Below are 10196 nucleotides of genomic sequence, written 5' to 3'. Positions count from 1 at the left end.
CACCCCCCTTCCCGCCCGTCAACACAGATGGCAAAATCTAAATGTTATGATAAGGTATTTCTCCCAAATTTCCATCTTAATAGAATTACGAGCCTGTAATTACCCTACAAGCCTGAAAACCTGCCGGAATCCCAATTAGGAATCTGAGGACATAATTGGCCCCTAATTAGAAAGATTTGTCAAATGTGAGCAATTTTCTCACCTCTTCATTTTTTTTCCCTTTTCCTCCTCTTTCTCCCTGGTGAAAATACAGATATTTTCCTTTCCCCTCCGCCTCTCTCCCCATAAACAGGGGGCTGCGCCCTCCCAGCTGCACCACGCTCCTCTGGGCTCTTGTGAAAGACGAACTCCACGGCAGGTGTTAAGACATTTTAAAAATTCCTGGAAAACTGCACTATTAAAAAAATAAATTAAAAAAAAGAGAGAGAGGGAGAGACCTGCAAAACTGCAGCCTGGGGGTTTGGGCTTTGCTCCGACCGTGAGGATGCGTGCTGGTGGGTGAGGCTGCTGTTGGTGCAGCTTTTAGGGCAGGGAGATGCATCAAAGGCAGCGGATTCTGGGCATGGCAAACTGGGGTACAGGGCTTCACCCCATGGCTGTGATCCCCAGGTGGCCAAAGGGGTTTTGGGGAGCAGCTGGACAGGGGCATGAGCACAGCAGGGTGCAGCAGGCTCTGGAGCAGCGAAGCTTTGCAGAGCATCACCCCACGTGGCAGCGGCACAACCAGATCCAGAGCAAATCCTCTCCCAAACCAAGCAGGAAGCTTAAACACCTGGCACAGCCCCACACCAGCCTGGCCCTAAGGCACACACAAGCCCTGACCCTGCACGCCGGAGGGGCACAGAGCAGCCAAAAAACGAAAATCCTCCTGGGGAGCAAAGCCACCGCAGCTGACGTGAGCGCGCAGCAGGTAAGCGTGCTGCTTGAAGCATCCTCAAAGCAAGCGGCCAGCTGAGCTCGGGGGGAATTTGGGCCGAAAAAGGTCTGCCTGAGGCAAAGCATTGCTGTCCCTGCGATAACAGGCAACCAACCACTGCTGTCTGGCAGGGAGAGGTGGAGCAAGGAAGGAAAAGGAGAAAAACCAAGGGGATAAAGGGAGCAAGTGGACGGACTTGCCAAAAGGGAAAAGTTGCCTCTCTGGGGAGGACGCGCATGCTGCGCTGCCAGGAGCAAGGTGCAGGAGCGTGGCTTGCACAGCACCTCCTGGGGATGTCCCCAGTGTGGCCATGCCATATCACCAGTACCTGATCATTAACAACCCCTAACGAGCACTGGGTGCCCCCAGCACCTCTCACCCCTGGGTGGGCACAGCCCCTTCCCCTGCCCAAGCTCCACGTGGAGCCACGCGTCCCAGTCCCAGCACCCCGGGTGCTGGGGGTGCAGCCTCCCCCCTTCCTCCTCCTCCTCTTCCTCCCACCAGAGGCTCTTTAGTTAAAAACGACAACAGGAGGGGAGGGATTGGGGGGGGGGGGGGCATAGGGGGAAGCCTGGTTTTCCTAATTAACAATTAGCACAGAGTGTGCTGCTAATTATGTGGTTCCATGTAATTAAGAAGCTAATTAGTGCAGTGTCAATTAAGATTTAATTAGTACCCTTGTCAAAAATACTTGAAAGCGCAGTTTGTATGCAAGTACTTCAATATTTCAATGGTCATGATCTCCCCAGCGCGGGGAAGCAGCCAGCTTGCCAGCCCTCACTGGAGCCTGCTAACAGCTCGCCGGGGTTTATTGATATCGTCCTTTAATCCACCGCCGCCGCTCGGAGCCCCGGACCAGGCACGTTTCTGGATGCTGCAGGCGGTGACGTGGCAGAGCTCGGCTTCCCCCGGGGGGTGCCGAAGCCCCCTCGCCGTGGCTGCATGGTGCAGGGCCCCCGCTGCCCTCCTGGCTTTGGGCATCACCGGCAGCTGGGGACACCCCCACGCAGCCTCCTCGCCTCCCAGGAGCTCCCAGCTCCTTTAAAGCAAGCACGCAGCCCCCGCAGCTGCAGAATTTTGTGTTCCCAAGTGCTTTAATTCTCATAACCATCCCTCTTATGCCTGAAGAAGGCGGTGACTTGCTTACGGCCGTATCGGTGCCGGAGCTGAACCCACGTCCTTCCAGCCTGGCAGACCTGTGCTCCCCCCAGGCACCCTGCGTATCCCCATGGGACACCTCGGGGCAGCTTTGGTCACTTCTCTGAGCTCCAATGCCCCCCTGCCACAAGGAGGGGACAGCAAAGGGTCCCCAAAAATCTTGGACAGCGAGGGGTCCCCAAAAGCCCTGGGGAGCCAAAGGAGGTGCCTGGTGATGGCAGAGCAGAACAGAGACATGAAGGAGGGATGGGGAGATGGGGGGGCGAATAATTCCCATCCCCACCACCCGCAGCAGCAGCAGCTGTGCCCCCCCTCAGTGAGGGGTCCCATCCGAGGGCTGGGATCACCCCGGGATTCCTCACACCAGGGGAGGTGTGGGATGAGGCAGGGGGAGGAGAGGAAGAAATACGTCCAGGGCTCTCGGGGCTCCAGGAGGCACACAAACAAAAACCCACCTAGAGAAACAAACCAGGGAAAGTCTGCAGCTTGTAAATCATCCCCGTGCAAGCAGCTCGAAGGCTCACGAGCCCAGAAACACGAGGAACAGAGCCAGCTGCTCGCTATTTCTCAGCTCGCCCCGTTTCAAAGGCGCGCTTGTGGTGCGCAAGCTCCGATGTGTCAGCGCGGCAGCTGGGAGGGGAAACAGCTCCCAAACCTGGCAGCTGGCCTCCCGGGAGCTGCTCCCCGTCCTGTTCTCCTCTAGGCCAGCAAAACCTTGCCCTCCTTGCTGGGGGCACTTTCCCCCGTGAGAGTCCACCCTCCGAGCATGCACACACACCCCACGGGGCTCCCAAACGTTTCCAAAGGTGCGCACTTCCCCGGTGCCAACGTTTCCAGCTGTGCAGCCAGCAAATTAAAACCTGGCTGGCTCGGGAAGCCGACTGCTTTGTGTTTGGAGTCCTGCCCATTGATTTTATGCACTGGGAAACGCTTGGCTTCATTGCGGACCACAGTGTTGCAGCAGGCACTAGCCAGTCCCAAAGAGCCCAACCCACGGGAGCAGTGCACCCAACGGCCCCACCAGCCACCACCCAACCCCTTCCCAAATGGATATCACCATGAAATGATAAACGTGGCCATGGACTGGAAGGTTTTGTTGTCTCAAGGAGTTTTGAGAGTGAGAGACAGAGGCAGCATCTCTGCCAGGCCATGGGACCGGGCTGGAGGCACAGAGCATCCCTAGGAGATGGAGCCCTTCCTCACTCTGCTTCTCCCCAGGGGAACACGGGTGGTTTTATACCCCATAAGAGCAACAGGAGCCAAATTTCTTGTCCCTATGAGAATTGTGTCTCCATGGGAGGCTTTCGGCAGCCTGTGGAAGAACTGAATGTGCCTGAGGGATTAAAGCAGGGTCAGGCCAATCGCCCCGAGTAACCCCAGGGATGAAATCAGACCTCAGCCAGGAAGGAAGCAAAGACCAGGGCAGCACCGGCACTGAGCACCCGGGGGTCTCAGTGGAGGGGATGCCCTGGGCAGAGCCAGACCCCTGCGTTTTGGGGTTGGTGAGGACAGACCCTGCATCACCCCATGGCTTTGAGCAGGGCCGTCCCACGCTTGGGTCCAACAGGTTGTCACCATCCCAGCACCTCACCACAGCGCTGGAGATGAGGACAAGGACACGTGGGATTGTGACCTTGTTTCACAGGGGAGAAGATGACGCAGGACAGGAGCAGAGCACCCGCACCCGCCCGGAGCTGCGCCCATCAAAGCCCCCAGGCAGGGGACGAGCCCGGGAAGCGCGGGAGGGGCTGGGATTTTTCCCTTCTCCCTGCCCCCAGCCTCGCACGCCGCCGAGCCGCCTGCTCTCCCACAACGGCTGCCAAAATACAGCGAGACAGGGTATAATTACAGACACTTACTGCGGCCATTACACCACCAGCACGGGCTGCGCAAAGTGACACACGACCCGTCAACTCCTTATTCACGCCATTAAGGGGACTCATTAGCATCTTCGCTCAGAAGCAAAATTACCCTCACTGCTCATTTCAAGATGTCATAAATTTTAATTTAGGACCCAAAGATAGCACAATGGGAGCGAGCCAGCTCTCCCGGCAGTGGCGGGCTGGCTGAGGGAGGTGGTGGTGGTGCTAAGGGGGGAGGAAGGAAAAGGGACGGTTTGGGAGAGGGTGAGGGGGGTTTAAGGAATGGAGATGGGGAAGGAGGAGAGAAAACATGCCCAGGGGCCTGGCAGGTGCTTTGCCCTTTTGGAGGGGATGGAACTGAACATTCAGCTGAAGGCTGAATGATGCTTGGGTTTGGGTTGGGTTTTGCGGGGAGGTGTCGCCCGGTAAGGGGGATGTTGGTCAAGGGAGGTGGGGAGGAAAGCAGAGCCCCGTGCACAGGATGGGCAGAAGCACAGGGACACGCTGCTGCTGCATGAGAGCAAATCCCCTGCAGGGATGCCCTGCTAGCCCTTATCACTCACTGTGCTTGGAAGCACATTAAGGATAGGTACAAACCATCTTAAAACAACCCCACCGCCACCATGCCAGGCACCACCACGCATCAGCAGAGCTGCGAGAGGAGCAATGGGGGGCGCATCCTGCTGGTGCTCAGCCTGTGCAGGGGCTCAGCCCCCAGCCCATCACCCCCCAGCTTCACTCGTACCCCAGACTGCATCTGCTGGGGCCGGATGCCTGCAGACTACGGCACAGAAACCCGTTAGAGCCTCCCAAGTTTGTTTTGTCTTTCTTTCCCCCTCCTGCTGGAACTGTGTCTGCAGAGGACGCAGGAGATGGCCAAGCAATTCTGCAGCAGCACCACTTCCAGGCCATCTCCAGGGGGTAACTCCAAAATCCTGCCAGGATTTTGGCACCTACACGTGCCCAGGGATGCCCCTCCGAGGGCAGGCACACACCTCTTCCCTCTCGCCCCTTCCCGCAGCCAGGACACAACGCAATTACAAACCTCTTAAACTTTACCAGCCACCAGGCTCCGTGATTAATGACTCGAAATGTCCACGTCTTTAAAAAACAGGGGGAGAAAAAAGAATGAGAAGGAAAGCAGCTCCAATTACAGGCGGCTGAGGGACTCTGGCCCGCTCCTGTGCTCTAAGAACATATATCCAGAAAGGTTATGTTAATTTTTAATGTACAAGACTGTAATTAATTTCTGGGGCTGGCTGGATTAGCTGAGTGTAAATTCCAGCCTCAGCTCGGGCTGCGGGTAAACCAGCCCTGCTGGGAGCAGCCCCACGCTGCGGCCACAGCTCCGGGGGGCTCCTGGAGACCTCGTGTCCCCAGCACAGACCCACCGAGACCCCCTTTGAGGGACGCGGAGGTGGTGGCACGAGGGACAGAGGTGCCACATCGGGTCTGTCTGCCCCTGTGCCACGTACGTCTTCCGAGACTTAATGCAGCTGAAGCACCCAAACCCACTCTGGAAAGACAAAACTACAAAATAATCCCTCCGACGGCCTTCGGAGAGACTGCAAGGAAAGGGTCTGGACCCAGCAGGCAGGGATCATGTGGCCTGGAAATACAGTAAGTTTTGAAAGGGAAGAAAAGGCTCCATTATTCTCCCATTAAACTCTCCCCGGCTCTCCCCCTCTCCCTTCCCCTCTGTCAGTCTTTGGTTCGCTCGCTGACTTCCCCCAGCCTCTCCGAAGACAGATCGTTCCCTTAATCACTCTGGAAAAGAACCCCAAGCCGATATAATATTATAATTAATTAATTCACTAAAAAGGTATTAAATTTCTTTTCCCCCCTGTGGATATTATCTGAATTCATTGACCTTTAGAAAAATCACCCTCTAATTGTAACCAGGTTCAAGTGCATTTCCAGCCTGTCCCTTTTACATTAATAATATCTTCCAGGACTCTACTATGCTGCTTAAATATTGTATAAATTTCACTGCCCCCTCAAAAAAGGAGAGAGAGAAAGGCACGAAATGAAAACTGTGAGCTGATTAAACCAGCTCAGAGCACAGGGGAAGAGGCAGAACTCCGCAGTGGCCTGAGAGATGCACGAACACAAAGCAGGACCCCAAAGGGGATCGGGACAAAGAATTCCAAATTTCCAAGGTCCCTGTGGTCCAAAGCCCAGGAATCTGAGGGCAGGAACCAGTGGGGTCCTAAACAGAGCATCCCTGGGAAAAGCAGGCTGCAAAAGGTTTTGGGGTTGGGTTTGGTGGAAGAGGGGCACCCCCTGTGCCTTAGTGGTCACTATGGGGGGTTGGAGTTGCACGAATTGCACGAGGGGACTGCGTGTCCAAGGGGGTTTCTAAACACTGGGACAAACGGGGTGCTGCTGGTCCCAGCCCCTTGGATCCCGACACCTCCACGCCTCGAACCACCCCTCCTGCAGCCGCTGCCCCTTTCCCACCTTCTCCATTTCGGGGGTGCACTGTGCCAAGCTCCGGGTGCAGGGACCGGGCTCTGCTGCTGTCTCAGGGTCACTTTGCTTGAGCCGCAAACCAGCCCGTGATGTCTCCAGCATCCAGCACTGTAAATTCAGCATCAGGCATGGAAAATCCAGCTGGGCTGCTGCTCCCGAGCCCACCAGGGATCCCTGGCCAGCTCTGCCTCTGGAGCGGGGCCATTTGGCTCTGGCGGAGACCCAGGGGGGCAAATTCCTGCTGCTCTGCCCCTCACCAGGGAGGGGGAGCCCAGTTCATCTCAACTAAACGCGGCATATGGGGCAGGACATGACCAGGGGCTTGGGTTTTTGCTCTGCAGGGCTCAAGCCCGGAGGATTTGCACCCCAAACCAACACGAGCTGCCTCCTGCACTGCAGCGAGCGCTGTGGCACTGCCCCCATGTCAGCCTCTGCATCGTCATCCAGGCTGCAGGGAAACTGAGGCACAGACACACCGTATCCTTCCCCACGAGTTACATTCTGCCTCCTGCACCTCATTTACCTCTTCCCAAGGTTTTTTTCCCTGCACTGCTCCATCCCAGCAAGCCCCTGTCCTTCTACCCAGGTTCTCCCGCCCCTTGGCTTACGGCACACGGCTGCTCCCACCTAGGCACCAGGCATCCCAGCAGCATTTCAACCCTCTGCAAGGGCTCCCCACAGCTTTAAAAAGCTGCTGGTGGAAAAACAACAGGCCAAACACATCCAGGATAACCCTTCAGAGCCAGGGACCAACCTCACCCCCTCCCCTTGGACGCGGTTCCTGGACGGACATCACAGCTTTCCCCCTCTCCCGCTCTTCATTGCACGCAAAGATTCGCTTGCAAAGAGCTGCGCGGGGTTCTCGAAGCCCAGCTGCCTATTCCCCCACCTGAGAAAAGCCAGCCCTTCCTTCTGAGCTCATCCCAGCCGTCGCCACAACCACCCCCGGCCGAAGCACGTCACCAGCTCGGGGCTCGGGCTCCAGGTGGGGACGGAGGCGCAGGAGCAGCCCGAGCGCTCGGGAGGAGCTCGGCGAGAGCCAGAAAGGAAATGAAGGGAGATGGGGGCTGGGGGGGGGGGGGAAGGAAAACTCAGCACCAGCCCAGCAGCAAGACAGGGGATGGTTTCCAGACTGCAGGGCCGGCTGGGACCGTGCCAGGCTTGCTGCCGAGCCCCACACCCATCCCATGGAGGCTGAGATTTGGGGTGGAGCAGGGAAAGACCCTGAGCCCCCTCCAGCTCACATCGCAGGCTCTGTGATGCTCTTCTGCTTCCACCCTGGGGAAGAGCTGCCCTGCTCGGGGCTGGGGCCAGGAGCAAGCCAATCTTCTGTTTTATTAAAGTTCCACCCCACCCCCCCTTCAAGCAAACTTTTTAAGGAAAATTCCTGGGGACTTGGGAACCTCCCAGCACCACTGGCGAGGGGACCTGGACACGTGCCTGGCCAGCTGCACGTGAAGGGTGGTGCTGGGGAAGTCACAGGGCTCTGGACGAGGAACCTTGCTCTCAGACAAACCCAGCTTGGCCAAAACCCGGCAGAGCCAAGCCCCAGCCCCAGCACCCTGCACACGGAGCAGCGCAGGGAGGATACGGCCGCGTCCTCCTGGGGCTCAGTACCCACAGCTCAGCCTCGCAGGGGGTTTATCCTGTCCTGGCTGCCCACAGAGCTGCTGCAGCTTAGTTTGTGGCTCAGCCCAGAGGTAAAGTGTTTTAGGCTCTCAGAAAGTCACATTTGCAGCTTCAAGGGACTTTGAAAACCGGACAAGTTTGTTGGCAGCACCGAGGGACCTGCAGGGAGGCCTTGGCACAGGGCGCTGGTGGCAGCAGCGGTGGCACGTCCTGGGCCAGGACTGTGGCTCCCCGGCTGTGCCTCATCCTGCCCTGTCCCTTTGCAGCCACAGAGCATCCCAGAGGGCAGAGGAGCAGACACACTGCTAGACGGATGCCTCATGGGGACAGAGAGCTGGGGACGTGCTGCCACCCCTGACCACCTCCAGGCACACCCCATCCTGGGGAGCCAGGGATGCTTTTTGGGCTCCTTCCCCAGCCAAACCTGGAGGCAGAGCCGGGCTCGGCAGGGAGCCGGGGCTCTCCAGCAACAGTCTGGCTCTCTCTTGTGGCTGCTCAGGCCCTGTGCAGCCTTCCTGCTCCTGCCCAGCCACCAGCACCACGTACCCCCAAACGCAGCGCCCGTCCCCCAGCCCTGCGAGCCCCCATGGGTGCACTCAGATGCTCCTGAACCTGCCCTGGGCCAGCCAGGGATGAGGGATCACCTCTCCTCTTCTCTCTTTTTAGGGTAACCTGGGGATGAGCCCCATGCTGAGAGCCCCTTCAGAGCTGGGGGACACGGCTGTCCCCAAAGGACCCAGGCGATGCCTCTGTGTGGCCCATAGGAAGCACAAGGGGGGCACAGCAACTTCCAGCAATGCTGGGGCTACTTGCAGCCTGCCCTCCCTCCTACCCCCAAAAAACACACCAGGATATTGCATGGGGTGATGGAAAACAGTCCCAAAGAGTGCAAAGCCAGCGGTACCACTGAGAGCGAGCATTGCGGGGCTCAAGGACATCCAGCGGGTGCTGAGACAGCTTCGCCTACGACCCAAACGGGCAGCACCGGGAGCAGCAGCAACCTTGCAGCCCAACCCCACTGCTCTGTCCGTCTGTCCATCTATCCCTCCGTCCATTCATCCATCCGTCCATCCCACCCAGCCCCATGCTCAGAGCCCGGCCGCAGTTCATCACAGGCGCAGCAGCCCGGCTGGCTCCATCCCTCCCTTTATATCCCACTCGCAGCCCTGACACCGTTTTTTTCCTGTGGGTGGCTCGCAGGCTGTAATTAAGAGCCCTTCTCTCCTGCCTGCCCGAGCCCCGTCTCCAGCAGCTGTCGTTGAAGCGAAGGAAACCCCCTTTCGTCCTCTCTCTCCTTTATAATTTTTTTTTCCCTCCTCCCTTCTGAACATAAAGGGATGACAGTGCTCCAAGCCAGGGTCTTTTGCATTTCTGAGTTGGTTCTGTTAATTGGAAGGAGGGTTAAGAATCTGCAAGGTCGTTTCAATCTACATCTGACCTTCAGAGTAATCCTCTATGCCAACACCAGAGCATGTCATTAAAATGAGGCCCTCTACCATATCCCGGCATCCCTTTATTCTCTCCTTGTGCACATTAATTGCTCATAAGTTGATTTGATCTCCCTATTCTGCAAGAAGTAAATTGCCCTCTTATTTCGCCATTTTCATCCTGTTTTCTTAATTAGGCCCTTAAAAATCTCTAGGGCCTCAGCCGGGCCGCAGGCCTCATCCTGGGAATAAATTTTGATCTCAGCCTGATAAAGAGTGAGCAAACCCAGAGATTGAACAATGTCAGCCCCCCCTCCCTCCCCTTCACGCTATTCTCTTGACATGAAAAGGCTATCAGTTTTTCTCTGTGTTAATATAGGAAATAATTCACACTTCAGGCGTTGTTCTCTATTTAGTGTTCACACTCCCCAGATAAATCAAATCAGGATTTTTTTTTTCAAGTGGCTGAAACCACTTACTCCTTCTCTCCCCCCCAAGCCTCCTCTCTCTCTTTTCTCCCCTTTTGCTTTTAATAAAGTTTCCGAGATTAGCCCCTGTGATTTTCCACCCTGGGAAGTCTATTTAAAGGCCGAATCCTGTTTTTTTTTTTTTTTTTTCCCCCCTCTATGCATGTGTTTAATGCCGTGGCTGAGGGGCACAGAGGGGTAGCAGGGACCTGGATGGGATCAGCACGGGGTGGGATGAGCTTTGCCAGGCGGGGGCTCAGCCCCC

Source organism: Cygnus olor, chromosome 24 (genome assembly GCF_009769625.2).
Source record: "Cygnus olor isolate bCygOlo1 chromosome 24, bCygOlo1.pri.v2, whole genome shotgun sequence".
NCBI lineage: Eukaryota > Metazoa > Chordata > Aves > Anseriformes > Anatidae > Cygnus > Cygnus olor.
The sequence above is the reverse complement of the archived record's forward strand: the minus strand, read 5'-3'. Positions refer to the sequence as shown.